The following is a 16,501-nucleotide window of genomic DNA, read 5'->3' on the forward strand; positions in this document are numbered from 1 at the left end:
GAGGGAGAGCTCTTAATTGGAGAGACCAAGTTGACACTGCAGGGTTTTATAGGTTCCCACCGAAGTTCTGTCCGAATTTGAGATTTGATTTTGCAAAGGCCGATCACAGGGTCCTGGTCAGGGTTTTGTTTTAAGAGTCTAAGGTTTAAGTAATCTTCAGTTTACTTTTGGAAACTGATATGGGCTGAGTTGTGCTTCCCCTGACAATACATACATTTAAGTCCAAACCCCCAGTACCTCTGAATGTGACTATATTTGGAGATGGGGCCTTTAAAGAGGTAATTAAGGTAAAGTGAAGTCCTATGGGTGGGATCTAATCTAATATGACTGATGTCCTTCCTTATAAATAGAGGAGATTAGGACAAAGACACACAGAGAAAAGCCATGTGAAGACACAGGGAGAAGGTGGCCACCTATAAGCCAAGGAGAAAGGCCTGGAACGGAGCCTTCTTTCACATCCCTCCAAAGGAAGCAACCCTCCTGACACCTTGATCCTGGACGTCTACCCTCCAGAACTGAGAGACAACACATTTTTGTTGTTTAAGTTATCCAGTCTATGGTACTTTGTTATGGCAGCTCAATAAACCAATAGAGAAACTGTTTCCTAAGTGTTCTACTGTCCAGGTCTGTTTTTTTTTTGTTGTTTGTTTTTTTTCTTCTTTCAAAAATAGCCTTGATCACTAAGGAAAACTAACCACAGCCTTTTAGGGTCTAAACTTTCATCCAAGTCTCAACTCTCAGATACTGAAAGCAAAGCAAGAAAAAGCAATAGTCTGTGATACTGGTTGAAACTTTTCCAAGTGTATCATTATAGGTGAATGACGGTTGGCAGGGTAGTAATTTATGTTTTAAGAACTCATAGATATAATTTCTAGGTGGACAAAAATGTTAGAAAATGGTAGTGTTTAATGATGAGGAGGAGATGAAGGGCTTGTTGTCTAAGATGAAGTAAGCATATAGAATCGCTTCAATCAATTCAGTCCTGGCAGGGGAAGATTTCATCTTTCTCTAGGTCATCTCCATCACTCCTGTCTTTGGTTTTGGTGCTAAAAAGAATCAATCAATTGCTCCGACATCAAAAAGTCACAATATATCAATCGAATGTGACAACGGTGCACTGTGGCTATTTTTAAGAGCTATGAAAATGTCGATATCTTAAGCCAGTAGGAGATGCCTGTCTTTGCTAATGACGAATCCTAGGGACATTGATTTCTACGGTGTATAATCATCATTTCTCTGGTCTCTAAATCCAGTAATGGTGTGAAATAGCCATAATGGAGCTCACGGTAATAAAAGAAGAGAAAGTTCAAAACACACTTCATTCTGGAGGTATTGAGTTGTCTTTTTTAAAAAGTAATACATCTTGGCTTTGTAGAGGTTCCCTCTACAAGAGCCCATACCAGGGACGACTCCAGGGATATGCTCCCCTCAGAGAGAAACGTGTTTCCTTTCCTTCTCAGTAAAGCCCAGGTGGCTGCCCCTACAGCAACTAAAAAGCACTGTCTCCAGTGATGGTGGGAGGGGAGCCCTATTTATACTACTCCATTCTTCTCTCAACACGTGTAGACAGACTCTTTTAGCTACATTACGGAATAAAAGGCTTTTGTGGGCAGCCCTGGGAAAGTAACCATCTCTGACATTTCTTGTGAAAAAAATTGTTTTGAGTTCTGAATGACTGACTTTTAAACACACTTGGAGAACACCAGTCCTGTGTGAGAGTCAGGCCTGCCTTAAAGGCAGAAGAATTGCTTGCAGAAGATCCACCTTGGAGTTCCAAAGGCAGCACTACAAACCTTTTGAAATGTGCCCCACCCTACAGAACTTTTGGTAACTCAACAACCTTCAGTCAAGTAGAAATCTGTTAATTTTAACAAGTGTGTAGAAAATCCACTGGGTGGCCAGGTAATGTGTTCATAGTGTGTTCTTGGTCTTGAGAAGCTCAAAGCCTAAAATCCAGATAGAATATTATCCTTTTAAGTTTCATTTGCTTGAATAAATATCAAACTACATTTAAGTAAACTTTAGAAATTACTTGCCAAGTGATAATGGAAAAAAAAATTCTCCTTTTCTCCCAAACCATTCATGCCATCTTTGCAATTACCTTTTCATTTTCTTAAGAGTTAGACGTATGAAATGGTTTTCTACTGAAAAAGGATAAAATAGCAAGGAGATTTTAAATAGGGATCTGCAACAAAACTGTTTTTTCTTTTATCTTGTTCACCATTTTACACAGTTTCTAAAGACCGGATCTCCACGTGAGTCTCAGAACACTTTAGAATAGTTTTTGTTAAGGAGACCTTTCTCTGTTGATCCCTCGAATCCATCTCTTCCTTCAAACAGATTTCTGTGACCAGTGTTTCCCAAACAACAAAGCTCATCACAGTCCTAGAAATGGAAAGCCAAGAGGCTTTTTCGATAAGCAAGAACTCAATTGCACTTTGTAGACACTCCCAGCAGAGGAAAAATATCAAACAGAAAAGGGAAGTGCTCACTGTCTCTAACTTCAGGGAATAAGTGGCCAGGGGTGAGTTTTATGAGATCTGACTGTACAATTCTGAGAATAAAATTTATATACATACATGGTTGTTTACTGTTATTTTCATTGGATCTGCCTAAGTCACCTGCCCATAACATGCCTAGAACCGCTTCCAAGTTCCCTCAACTAGTGGCATATAAAAGCTACTTTTACAGAAGTCTCCAGTTGCCAGCCTACATATCAGCCCGCGATTTGCATAATCCTTAATACCTCCCTCCCCAAGTCCTTTTTTCAGCCACCTACTGCAAACAATATCTGGCTCAAGCTTCCCTAAACTAATCCATGCTAACACCATTTAGAAGGGGGACTATTCCGTGTAAGTTGGCACAGCCAAATAAGCTCCCCATTGTACAAACGGCAGTCTTACGAGAAAGACATTAATGAATATGCCGGTGGGGAGAGTCCTCGGCTTCTCAGCTGCTTGCTGGAACCCTAACGCTGGACGAAACTCGAATGTTTTTTTAACCAAGGTAAGGAATTTAACTCTACCTCCCTGTCTGAATCCTAACAGCTCTTCAAGACCCAGATCAAAAGCAGTCAAGACTGAACTGGCCTGACCCTTCAAGTCTCCTTCCTGACCCCCAATAATCAGTCTCTCTTTTGAACTCAAATACAGTTTTTGGTAAATTTTTACGACCCCTCCCCCAACCTTGCTCACTATATACAGGTTATTTAGAGGCTGGCATTGTGTCTTTGCAAAATCCATAACTGTAGCATAAACAATACATGCTTCTTGAACGAATACATACATACATGCATGTTTTAAATTTCTTTTTTTTTTTTTTTTTTTTTTTTTTTTTTAGCTAACTTCCTATGCTATCTCTTCTCTAGTATCTCCAGGCTTCTGGTCACTCTATTTATTCCCCCTGGAAAACCCTTCCTTCTCACCCTTCCGATCTGCTGAGACCAGTGCTGTTGGATCGAAATTTCTGCGATGATGGAAATGTTCCTTACCTGTGCTGTCCAATATGGTAAGTCACTGGCCACATGTGGCTACTGAACATTAAAATGCAGCTAGTGAAACTCAGAACTGGAGTTTTAAATTTAATTTTATTTTAATGAATTTAAAATTTAAGTAGCCACATGTGGCTAGTGGCCACTGTGCTGAAGAGCAAGCACAGGAGCTTGACTCATCCAAGAGGTCTTCCTGGAGAGCCACTCTGGAGGTCTCAGTGCCATCACCGTGAAGGTGGATTTGATACAAACTCTGCACTTGCCTTTATCATAACCTTTATCACAATATACTTGGTTGTCTAGATATTTACCTGATTCCTCCATTGGACTGTAAGCTCCTATAGGCTTGAATTATGTCTTATTCACAGTTTTATTCCCAAAGCCCAAGTATAATATTGGCATTTTGGAGGGGCTCGATATTTTTTTCAATGAAAGGATGAAAAAAGGAACTGATGGCTCAGTGGACTGGTAGAGACATTTCTACATATATAATAAATCTACAAAGCAGATATCTTGGAACCAAGTGATCTGGGAACTAAGAGATTAATGGTGGTGATGTGACAAATTATCTTTGTCTAAGGAACATGCACAGCTCTTTAGCTTATCTTTCCTTACAAATGCAGGCCCTGTCTTCTGCATAACTGGAACTGAGGAACAACTAGCTTGTAGAGCTCCTGGTCATTAAGCCATGACTGTCCAGACTTGCTCTTTAAGAAAATCCCCAGGAGATAAAATTCACTGCAATGATGAAGTGAGATAAACATGCTTTTGCTGTGATCCCATGTTCTCACATACCCCATACCAGTCTACAGAACAGCTGGACTCATTCATCAGATTTGAAAATAATCAGGTCTTCACACTCTGTTATCACGGGTATGGCTGTTCCAAAGGGTATGTTGGCAAAGAGCCTTCTTAACTATGTCCTAGAGACTCAACCACCTCCATCCAAGGGACTGGGAAGTTCTCCTTCACTAGCATTTCTTCCAAACCCACTTGCAGAGCATAAGGGAAATTCTCATTCAAACCAATAATGATCCTAGGTGTTTTGGAAAAAAAATAAATGCCAAAAGTTGGCATGGCACCACTCATGTCATTTTCGGGTACATAGCTGAGTCTCGTGGCTAGACATATTCCAAATATTTGTATAATTTCAAGTAATTTGTACAGACATAGTGAAAGCCTATTTTAGGCAGTGGAATTTAATATATATTTCTTGGTGAGCCTTTCATCTTTTGTGTAATTTTAGCCCTAATATTTTAACATTAAAATATTCAATGTTATAAAATGTTTTCATATTCATATGTTTGTGAACTAACAAACCATAAAACAAGAACATGTGTTTGAGATTCAAAAATATGCTGCACTGAGCTCTGCTTTCTTAAATAAGCTTTTAACTATTTTAAAAGTCATTTTTATTCTTACATATTTCAATTAATTGGTGAATTCAAAGCAACAGCTGTGTAACTCCCAGGGGTTTTCATATCTAAGTCCCTATAAAGAGCAGAGTAATTTAGTGCATTAATCAAAACTGGGAGTTGAATTCTAGAACTGAGCTTACCACAGCTTTGCTGAATGATCAAAGGTAAGGTACTTAATCTCTCTTAGTCTCAGTTTTCTCTTCTATGAGAACTTTGTACAAGTATGTTTTAAAAATCATGAATTAAACCAATAAAAGAAAGAGAAGTAACCTTTGAAGTAGGGGGGAAAGGAAAGAAAATAATATATAAAGAGAAAGAGAAATTACTGTGTCCCAAGTACTATATCAGATGATTTCCCTGTATCACCTCATGTAATCCTGAAAATAACTCTATAAGTGAGGCTCTCCCATTATCCTCATTTTACAGATGAGAAAACGAGGAACAGAGAGGTTAAGCAAGCAGGTCCTGCAGCTAGGATTTGAAGCCAGGCAGTCTGATTGTAGGGTCTTTGTTCTCAACCAATGGTTCATTCTACTTCTCAAAGAAAAACAAAAAGCAAACTCATCTTATTCTTAATGCTAGTTGAGAGCTGTGGCTCCCATAAGAGTCTAGCTTGATCCTCTGTGTGAAAGGTGGGAAAATGTTCTAGGTATCTTAAAATATGAGCTATCAGTCATTATTAACATTATCGTTAAAGGCACAGAGACTTGGTATTTTCCAATTTAACATTCAAGGTTTCAAATACTAAAAAATAACCCTCAAATTCCAGGACCTATAGTAATTTGAACTTTTGCTGGGGTGCAGATTTAAACTACATTTGCTACACAGTTCTGGGCAGGAATACTGTCAGTCTGGCCCTCCATCCAGGGTCAGGGCTGCAATGAGGTTTTCTCTGCCTATTGTCCTGGGTACAGGGATGTGCTGTACTACCTGCATGGGTTTGGGGATTCACAGCAATGCCAGGCAAAACTCTCAGCAATGTCAGGGGTCTACTGCTTAAAAAAAGAAGAAGAAGAAGGGAAAAAAAAAAAAAAAAAAAGGAAGCCTAGTGCTCAGCAATGTCAGGGGTCTACTGCTTAAAAAAAGAAGAAGAAGAAGGAAAAAAAAAAAAAGGAAGCCTAGTGCACAGTTGATACTAATAATAAATATTTGCCAATTAATTGTCACTGCTTCTACCCCTACTAGAATCCAGTCACAGTGTTGTTTTTGGGTTGCCAAAGCAGAGATCCAGCATGGAAGGGTCAGATTTCAGAGTAGGGTTCAAATCTTCAGTTTGCTACTTGCTGGTTGAGTGATCCTGGACACTGTCCTCTGAACATCAGCTAATCTGCCTATAAATACAGGGACATCTATCTTTCTATCTAATCTGAATCACTGTGCTGTACACCTGAAACTAACATGACACTGCAAACCAACTATACTTCAATAAAACAAACAAACAACAACAACAACAACAACAACAAAAACCAGGGATACCTACCTCATAAGATAGTTGTGAGGATGGAATAAGAGAATTACATGTAAATGTCTAGTCTCAGTGCTTTATGTGCAGTTCCTCACTGAATCGTCATAACATGAAAATCACATGGTCACATGGCCCATGATCAGAACTCAGTGAGTGTTTGGTATTATTATATATTGACTCACATTCATTGGTTTGACGAAGAGACATTCTGTGCCGACTGTGTGCTAGGTAGTCAGATCCCTCCCCTGAGGGGGCCTAGGCACTAGTAAGGAGGTTACAGTCTGGTTAACATAAGACTCACTCAACCTTAAAATAATACTCCATTAATATCACCCCATGGGAATTAAGCTATTTTATATTTTCAGTTTAACTTTCTTGCTTGAGAATGGATTCAGTGACATTTGACCATCGAGTAATAATGATAAAGTTCAATCAATATAAATCCATATACTTCCATCATGGCTGGTGAAATAAAAATGGTCAGAGATGGATTTCTCATAAGTGGGATGAAGCAGGATCCATATAATCTACCTCAGATAAGTGTGAGGGACACAAACATATCTTCAGTTTATTTGAGATACTTGGGTTTATATTTAAATAAACAAAGCCTTGGTTAGATAAACACAGAAAATGTGGAAGAGCCACATTCATATTCCTAGGGAAGCCAACATTTTTGCAATAAGTCAGCTGAATAACTATAAAAATCAGAAAGCTGAAAGAGATCTTTTTGTGTGTGTGTGGTACGCGGGTCTCCCACTGTTGCGGCCTCTCCCGCTGCGGAGCACAGGCTCCGGACGCGCAAGCTCAGCGGCCATGGCTCACGGGCCCAGCCGCTCCGAGGCATGCGGGATCCTCCCGGACCGGGGCACGAACCCGCGTCCCCTGCATCGGCAGGCGGACTCTCAACCACTGCGCCACCACGGAAGCCCTTTGAAGGAGATTTTTTAAACCCTCAAAACACTGTGCATCCAAGCAAAAGAGTCATGTAAACAAAACAAAACACCAAAAAACTACTAAATATATTTTCAGACATGCATTGAGTTTTAGAAACAAAAATGTAATTAGTAAAGTAAGGTAGTAAAGCCAGCTAATTATTAAGAATTTGAAAAATGCAGTAGAGGGAGGATAACCTGCTCTATCATTTGTTCCCTGTATTCCAATACTCACCCCAATGAAGAAAAATTGCATGAAAGTACAGAAATGTATCAAAAAAAGAAAATCAAGTGGCCAACAAATATAGAAAAGGATCTATAGGGCTTCCCTGGTGGCGCAGTGGTTGAGAATCCGCCTGCCGATGCAGGAGACACGGGTTCGTGCCCTGGTCCGGGAAGATCCCACATGCCGCGGAGCAACTAAGCCCGTGAGCCATGGCCGCTGGGCCTGCGCGTCCGGAGCCTGTGCTCCGCAACGGGAGAGGCCACAACAGTGAGAGGCCCGCATACCGCAAAAAAAAAAAAAAAAAAAAAAAGATCTATAACGTTACCATAATGTACAAAATGCAAACAAAAACTGGCCAAGATTTTGTTTTAAAATGAGAATGTTTAATACTTATGAAAATGCTATAAGATAGATGTCCTCCTATGTTACAGGAAGGAATGAAAATAAGTGTAAATTTTAAGAAATTTGGCAGTATATATACCAAGTCTTTAAGATGTTTATTCCCTTTGACCTGGTAATCCTAATTCTAGGAATCTATCCTAAGGAAATAATCAAAGATATAATTAAATAATTTCAGATCAGTTTTTTGTTTGATTTATTTTTCCAAACAAAAGGTTATTTCTAGTACAGAAAATCTAAATACCCAGAAATAGAAATAAAGTGAAAATTTTTATGCGATAGCCATAGGATAAATTATACAATTATTAACATGTTATCAAAAGATATTTAGTGATATGGGAAAATGCTCATAGTATCATGTGAAATTTTTCAAAAGCAGGATATAAACCAGAAGTCTTATGCAGGGCTTCTCTGCAGAGTTGCACTTGGCTGTGGCTGGCAGAGCCCCCAGATACCGATGCAGGGATTTGGGAAATTGTGGGAAGGATTCTCACCTGCTCAAATATCTCTCTCCCACCCACTTGTCATGGGTCCTGAAATTCTACCACTGGTGAATCAATCATCTGAGTTAAGTCCTACCTTATCCCTGGAACTTTAAAAAAAAAAAAAAAAAAAAAAAAGCCCAAAGCGTAGAGCAGCATATTAAGTACCATCTCCATCTAAATTGGTTTATGACTTTCTTTCCTTCATTCTATCAACAAACAGTTACTGGGCACCTAGAACGTGCAGGAAAGATGCCAGCCCTGGGACATGGCAACAAATTGGCCTCTGTTCTCAAGGAGTTTACAGGCTGGCAGTGAGGCAGGTACACAGACGATGACATGTAATAAAGCCTGTACAAGGAATAGATAAACAAGGTGCAAATGGAGTCTACCCCAGCAGAAGGCGTGGCTCCTGTCTACCTGAGGAAGTAGAGAAGACTCTGCAGTAAATGTGATGTGCATCTGAGCTAAGTCTTGTAAAAAAGGAGGAGTGCAGTTTGCAAAGTGAAGGAAATAGGATAGAAGAGGCAAGGCAGCCAGAAGCCCTCAGAAAAATGCCAGCCTCCTGGGAGGGGCTTTCAGAGAGTGACCATGGTGCGAGGAGCTGAGTGAAGCAGGAGAGGCTGGGAGGGACACAGCACTGGTACCCTGGAAACATGGGCACATTCCCATGCGGAGGTGCCAAAAGGGAGAAGCACATTCCACGAGAGGGTGCAAGTGAAACACTTGCCAACTCTGAAATTCTACCCAAGTGCACTCTTGTTCCCTCTTATTCTTCAGATGCTGGCTCTCTATTGAAATCAGGTTACTGCCTTGCCTCTCTGGTTGCACTTCTAATCTCTAGAATCCAAGGCCACAGTTGGATGAAAATCTCATCCTCCTTTTTTTTTTTTTTTTTTTTTTTTCATCCTCCTTAAACACATCTTCTCTCTGGTGATTGCAAATACCGTTTCAAAATAAAAATACTTGATGTATTTATTTTTACTGTTGAGACTCATCTATTCTGAGAACCTAATGATTCATCTTATACTAAGGCAAGTAAAGTATATAAAATATACAATACTATATAGTACAGCTAGATTTTCAAACAAACAGGGGATAGAAAGACCATTTTAAAGGATACCAACAGGAAAAATATATTCTTGGTTGGTTTTGGATTTGAAGATTGGATTCTCCCTTTTATTTTTTTTAACAAAAGAAAAATGCCACACTTTTAGGAAAACTCTGCCTCCTCTATCTTCCCCAATGCCCCCCCCTTCCATCCCTCTCAAGGCACAAGTTTTCTGACAGATCTGCTGTACCTGCCACATAAAAAACCAACTCAAGGCAGACCATCATCCCAAAGTGCAAAGCAAACTTTCCTTACTATAGCGGTGCTGGCAAACATCTTGGAAAGTGTAAGCAACATAAATTCCAAGAAAAAGACCGAAATATATCTCTGCAGAGCAGAACTTCCTTGCAACAAGATGTGTAAAATTCCTTTTTTTCCCCGCTTGGCTATTCTAATATAAGCTGAACTTATCTGCACAACGTTCCAAAGCAGACAAGGAAACACACCTGCGCACACGTATACAAACACACAAAGAAGACGTGCCTGAAGACTGTGTGAGAGGGGGTGTTCCAAACCAGACCGACCCTGCCTGGCGTCCTTGCCCAGATGCATCTGACTTCAGGCTTGGGAACGTTAAACAAACACAAAAACAAGAGCCGGCGATGCGCGTGCTGGGCTGGGTGACAGAGGCAGCAAGCAAATATTGGGATTGTATTTCACCTGTTGCCACGGTTACCAAAACAGGGTGGATACTTGCAGAAGGAGAAAGAGAGAGAACTGGGAAGACAGTGAGTCCTAGGAGACTATCTGAATGTGTGTGCGCAGACACGCTGGTGAGGGTGGAGATGGGGAGAGCCCAGAGAGGGCCGATGGAAAAAGGGACATTTCAATACCACTTTGTGATGGGTACTCAGAGAGCTCGGTCCCCACTTCACACCAGAACGAAACAGATCTCCAAAAGCCCAAGTAAGATCCATGCAGTCCCCGAAAAACACAGCAATGAGAAGTGGGAAGTTTACTTTTGCTTGGTGGCAGGCAAAATCAAGTCAGTTTGTACTGGGTGCCAAGAGAGGCAATACTTATCATGAATCCATGCTTTGGATGACCAAGCAGAAAAGCTTAGTGGTCTCACGTCAAGACCCCCAAGTCTCAGGAAGAATTATAGAAACTGGACCCATTCCTTCAGGCATTCTGATGATGAACTTCAATTCCCATTGGATACATAAAGGGGAAAAGCTGATTGACCCTCTTCTCCCCAGGTACTGACAATGCTTCAGGAAACACTCCCTTAGAAAATTCACTATCACAGCAAACAGCAGATGGCTTTCTCTGTCAACTCCTGACTGTAGCACATGGGGAGTGAAGTACTATAAACTGAAAACCTGGAATCTGGGTTCTAATTCCCCTTCTTTTGCTAATTAGCTACTTCGTGACCTTAGACCAGCTGTTAACTTGAACTTCAGACCTTTGTTTCTCAAAGGAAAGAATTTTGCCAATATAATCCTTTCCTGCTTTGGAATTTGGTGATTCATAAGCAATTGCTAATCTCTCAATTTCTCATTTTCAAAACAAATATGATCAAATGTATAATCCCATGTGTTTGGGATCCTGATCAGCACATGGAATGTAAATGCTGTAGGAATTTATTCTGTTCTGTAGAAATATAAATACATGGTTGCTAGCTCTTATCAGTGATCTCATAATCTAATCACTTACACTGTACCAAAAAACTCGACACAATATATTCCGAAATTAAACATTCTACAGTTTAAATGGGCGAAGTGGTAATGGCATATGAAAGTTTATACTTTCAGCCAAGAGAAAGGAGTCAGGGCTTCTATTAGCTCTTAGAGTTGTGTTGTTGCTTTTCGTTCTTTAATTCAGCAGTTGTCTTGGCCAGACAGATATATGAATCAGCCTTCTCTCTGGTGTTTAGATGATGAGGACTAGAGAAGCTAATAGTTAGGTGGCTGGGCCTAGCTATTAATTTGAGCTTCATCTTATTGATACTTTAATACCACTGAATTTTGCTTTTATAAGAACTTGCTTTGGTTCGGGATAAGTTATCATGGGGACTCCAGGGTCAGCATGATATAGTAGAAACAGAACAAAAAAATCAAAGAAGATTTGGGCTTAGGGCCTGGTTATGCCACTGGATCATGCTGGAAAAGTCACTTAGAACCTCTCTGTGTCTATAAAATGAGGATAGTAATAATTCCCTGTTGACCTTAGAGAACTGCTACGAGGCTCCGAGGAGACAATGTACATGGAAGCACTTTGCAATTTGGAAAGAGCTCTACTAATATGAAATCATAGGACGATCATCCCCACTGCTGGCAAAACATTATGGTTTATGGTCAGGACCAAGGGCCCAATGCCTGGGTTCACATCCCAGCACCATATTTTACTAGCTTGTCTGTTCTTCACAAGTTACTCAACCTCTCAGTTCATTTATAAAATGAGATTAAGAACAGTACCTCCCTAAGCATATTGTTTGGAGGATTAAATGAGATAATATATGCAAGATGCTTAACGTAATTTCTGCCACATACACAAGTGATTAATTACTGTTAACAATTACTATTTTCTACCATGGCATTTTAAGAAGGCAAATTGCCCTTAAAATAAGATCCATCATACACATTAGTGACAGCTTAGATTTTCGTGGTTGTTGTCATAGAATCTTACCTAATTCCTATCCACCTGCATATTGGACAGTGGTTTTTCACGGCACTGAGGGAGAATGATTCTGAAGAGTGGTCATCTTTGTTCAGCCCATCATCGCGCTTTGATCACTGGCTACAGGGACACATGGCTGCTGGCATGATTCAAAAGTTAATGAGAAGAGAGTGTCTGTCAAGTCAACAGCATTTCCTGCCTCTCCACAAAGCTCCTGAGAAGCAGACAGCCTATTTATTCACTGCTTTTTTTATTCCTGGACACTTAGGAAGTGAAGCCGGGGATGATTAGAGCAAATAGGCAAATCGCAGAACTGCATTTCTCAAGAGTGCCAGAGAGATGTTACCTGGAGACTGTCTTTTCATGTGTATAAACTTTCCAGGCCACTCCATATGGAGCCAGGCTTCTCTGTGATGATTTATCTGTTGGACAGTGGGTGGCCAAGGGGCACTGTAGGCAAACAGTTATCCAGCTCGATAATGAGGGAGGGGAAAGGCAAACACAAACACACCCAGGTTGACATTCAAAACAAAGTAGAGATTTAACCATGGGTTGCTCACTCTACCACCCCAGTTTTCTTGTCTGCCAATCTGCCAGGAGGAAACCATGAGCCAAAAAGAGAAGCACTGTTAGTAATTTATCAGTACAGCTGGTGGAAAAAGCACAATTCTGGCTAGAAGCATGAAGGCCTTTGTTGGAGCCCAGCTTTGTGTTTCAATGATGGCTTGAGCTCGCTAAGCCTTTACCAGGTTTGGTATCCTCACTTGTGAAACGAGGAATTGGGCAAGTTCTTCACTAAGTGCCCTCCATCTCTAAAAGGTCTTGACCCTCAATCCTTTTGGTTTCTTTCATTCATTCATTAATGTATATATTTATGTATTTCATTGAATAAACTGCAAACCTAACTGTGGATGACGTATGGACAGTAGGTAACCAAAATACAGCACAATCAATCCACCACAGTGGAAGAAACAGCATTTAGTATTGATGGCGCTCAATTCCTAGGAGAGCAATGATATTCCAAGTTCTGTTTTCTAAGGAACAGACATACTGCTTTCCTCTCAAGGAAAAAATATGACGGATATTGTTTCTAGATGTCTTTCAAACACATCAAATGTCGTCAGCTACTCTTTACAAGCTGAATACTTAGCTTAACATTTAACACACTTTATCCTCTCCTTCTTAGCCCCACCCATACCCCCTCCTCACTCCAGCTCACCCTCATTTCCAGGGCTAGGGTTTGGTTCCTTCTCATAATTTTAATTCAACTCAACTCAATTAAATTCAGTTCTCATTCATGGGGCCTTTCTCAGTACACGGAGCTTACACAATGCAAGGATTATTTTCAAGGAGCTTCCAATCAATCAAGTGGGGGAGACACACATGTAAAACAAGAAATGTCATGATTAAAATGTGTTTGAATAAGAGGCAGTGAGGCTGGAGCAGTCAGTGAAGCCACAGAGCTCTGGTTAAACCAAGAGGTAAGTTCCATACTAAACAACCACTCCACATTTTTTTCCAGGTTATCTGGAGATCTAAACTATCCTTGCCATCCTTGTCTCCCATTAGTATGTACATATAAATTCACCTAAAAAGAATTTGATTTAATCCTCTGGTTACTGATACCTGGAAGCTGTGTATTTTTATCAAAGGGTCAATGTTGTGATGGAAAAGCTTTGTCATTAGAGTCTGAGACTTTAGCTTTTGCTAAGTCATGATGTGATTATTGGGCCAGTGATGTGTCATTGGGCCAGTTTTTTAACCTCTTGGAGCCTCAGTTGCCTCAGCTGTAAAATGGGGACAATATCCTTGTTATGGGGCTGTCCTGAGAATAAAATCACGTCACAGCTATACATACCTTCTCACTGGTATCAATACTTCCTAGGCTTCCTATCCCTATCCAAATTGAAGGTAGGATCTGGGCAGAGTGGCCAGAGCCCTCCATGAATTATTGTTTATATGCCGTCCTCATTTTCATCAGTTCCAATATGATAGTTGTCATCTCATCATTAATGAAACTCAAGACAGGTGTATGGACAAGTTCTCCCCACCCCTTATTTAGCTTCCAACTCTATTATTGACTTCTTTAAAAAGAAGAAAGGGAAAACCTTTTTCAAAGTTAGACAGAATTGGTCTAATTCTCACATAGAAACGAACACAAATCTACATAACTCTGAGAGCACCACATCCACATCGTTGCAGAATCACTCACACCCAGCAAAGGCTAGAAAAACGGGTCCCAGTCTGGCTTGCATTTCCTACCTGTTCTGTCTCCTTCTTCCTCCCCTTTTCCACTTCTCTCTGCTCATCCTCCTCTTTCTCTCCCTTTCCCCTTTGAGTATTAAAACTGTCCATCAGGTATCCAGTGAATTTCCTCCTAGCCGACCCCATTTTCAGGGAAGACACTCACCGATCCCAGGATCTGGAAGGAAGAGCCTATCTCTCTGTGTGGTTAGAAAGATGGAAGGCTCTCACAGCTCTGAGTCTGCTCTGACTCCCAAACAAAACCCAATATGCACATATTCACTTGCATAATTGTGAAGTTATATGTTTCTTGGCTTAATTCTTCAGAAAAAGATCCATAAAATTAAATTATTATCTGCCAGACTTATGATCAAATCAGCTTGGACAGATGTGATTACAATACATTGAAGTGCACTGCTTGATACTAATACACATTAAATCAAAAGAAGAACATGTATGGTTTTGATTTAAGATGTTGCAGGTTAATGCAAGATGGAGCTTACTGGGGACACCTATTTTGCTCTCTTCCACAATAGAAGTGACCGATTTGGGGCAAAGAAAATGGATGTCTTCTATTGAGCCATCACTTGTCAGACAGCTTCTAATAAAACTGTACCTGTAAAGTAATCCTGTCTACAGCTTTTGTCCACCTTGAGGACCTCTGAGTTTCCCCAGAGATTCAGGATGATGGCTATTGTCAGTGGCCAAGAGAGAGTGTAAAGCGGACACTCTGACAGCACCATTCCCAGGAGACTGGGTCTGCAGCGTTGTGAGGTAGGCAACACCTCCCAGGCAGCTCTCTGCTTTCTCTTGTGCTCTGAGAACACACCCCACACAGTGCCTGCATCACAATAGCCCATGTGTGACCTTTGGAAAAGTCCTTGAAAACAGCGAAACCAGAGTCTTAGTTGAAATCTGGAATCCATTCTAGTCTTACACAGGAAGAAAATTAGGCATAGAACAACAAAGCCCACAGCTCTGAGAAACCTGGGGAGGCTCTGGCTGACATTAACATTGTGGAAGATTTTTTTTCTTCTCTACTTTGTATTTTATAAAAGCTTTTCATCTAAGTAAACCAAAGCTGCTGGAAAATATTGTACGGTTGGTAGATGGCAATAACGGGTTTCTCCAGTGAATAAAGCAAGCAGAAATCAGAATAGGGACGCTCAGTAATGTATTAAAAGTCATTCACTTAACGCTTTTCCAAGATACTAGGTAAATGCTCTTCTTCCAAAATATAAGTGGCCAATATTACAATTTTTCCCTTTGGATTGACAGTAATCCATATTTGTATTGGCAATACCCGGGTTAGGCGTGGGAGTTTGGAGCAGGGGGGAAAAGCTGTATCTACTTCATGATACTGTTGGTTTGCCCAGACATCATGGATCTGGAAATATTCATTCACGTAGAACATGAATCAGCAGAGTAGTATGCCTGCGCAACATTTAACTCAATGAACATTTACAGGGTAACACTATTTGTATAAGTACAGCCCAATTCTCCCTTTTGTCTCCTGCTGATATCATTCACTATCAATCTGCCATATCATATGTTTTTATTTCATACATATAAATAACTATAAACCTGTACTCCCTTCGGAAGCATTTTCCTTCTTTGCCAGCAAGAAGAGGGGTAGGACACTTCAGAGTCAAGTGGTGGCATAAAATCCAATGAAACCCAACTGCAGGGAAATTTGGTTTGGAATTGTGTTTGAGAATCTACCTCAAGTTTGTCTGGGAGGTCCCTCAAAAGGGATACAGACCCTGAACTAAACTAGGTGATTCAGAAATAATCCAGTTGGAGGAGTAGCATCTGATGCTTAGACCCAGAACACTTATTCATACACATGAATAACTTAATTTTATTTTTTTCTTAAGTATCGTCACAATTCATTTTTTTATTTTTCTTTAAAAGAATGTAAATGGCATTACTCTGGTCTCCAAAACAGATGCCAGTTTGGACTTTACTCTGCCAGCAAGTATTTGGTTTGGCTCAGCAGGGCTTAAGTTGAAAAAATATTTGCCGATTCCAAAAAGATTTAACGAGCTTTGCTGAAGGTGCCGGTGCCATCTGGCATGTCACAGGAACTGTGGCACAGCAAAGAGAACTCTCCCA

At 40.4% G+C, this 16,501-nt stretch overlaps 1 protein-coding gene across 20 annotated transcripts in view; it reads right to left on the minus strand.

Moving 5' to 3' along the window:
- The window catches only part of CREB5 (cAMP responsive element binding protein 5), a 416,039-nt gene that overhangs the window by 88,469 nt on the left and 311,069 nt on the right, over positions 1–16,501 (minus strand). The gene's annotated exons all lie outside the window — the stretch shown is intronic.

The sequence above is a fragment of the Kogia breviceps genome, chromosome 9 (genome assembly GCF_026419965.1).
Source record: "Kogia breviceps isolate mKogBre1 chromosome 9, mKogBre1 haplotype 1, whole genome shotgun sequence".
In the NCBI taxonomy this organism is placed as follows: domain Eukaryota; kingdom Metazoa; phylum Chordata; class Mammalia; order Artiodactyla; family Physeteridae; genus Kogia; species Kogia breviceps.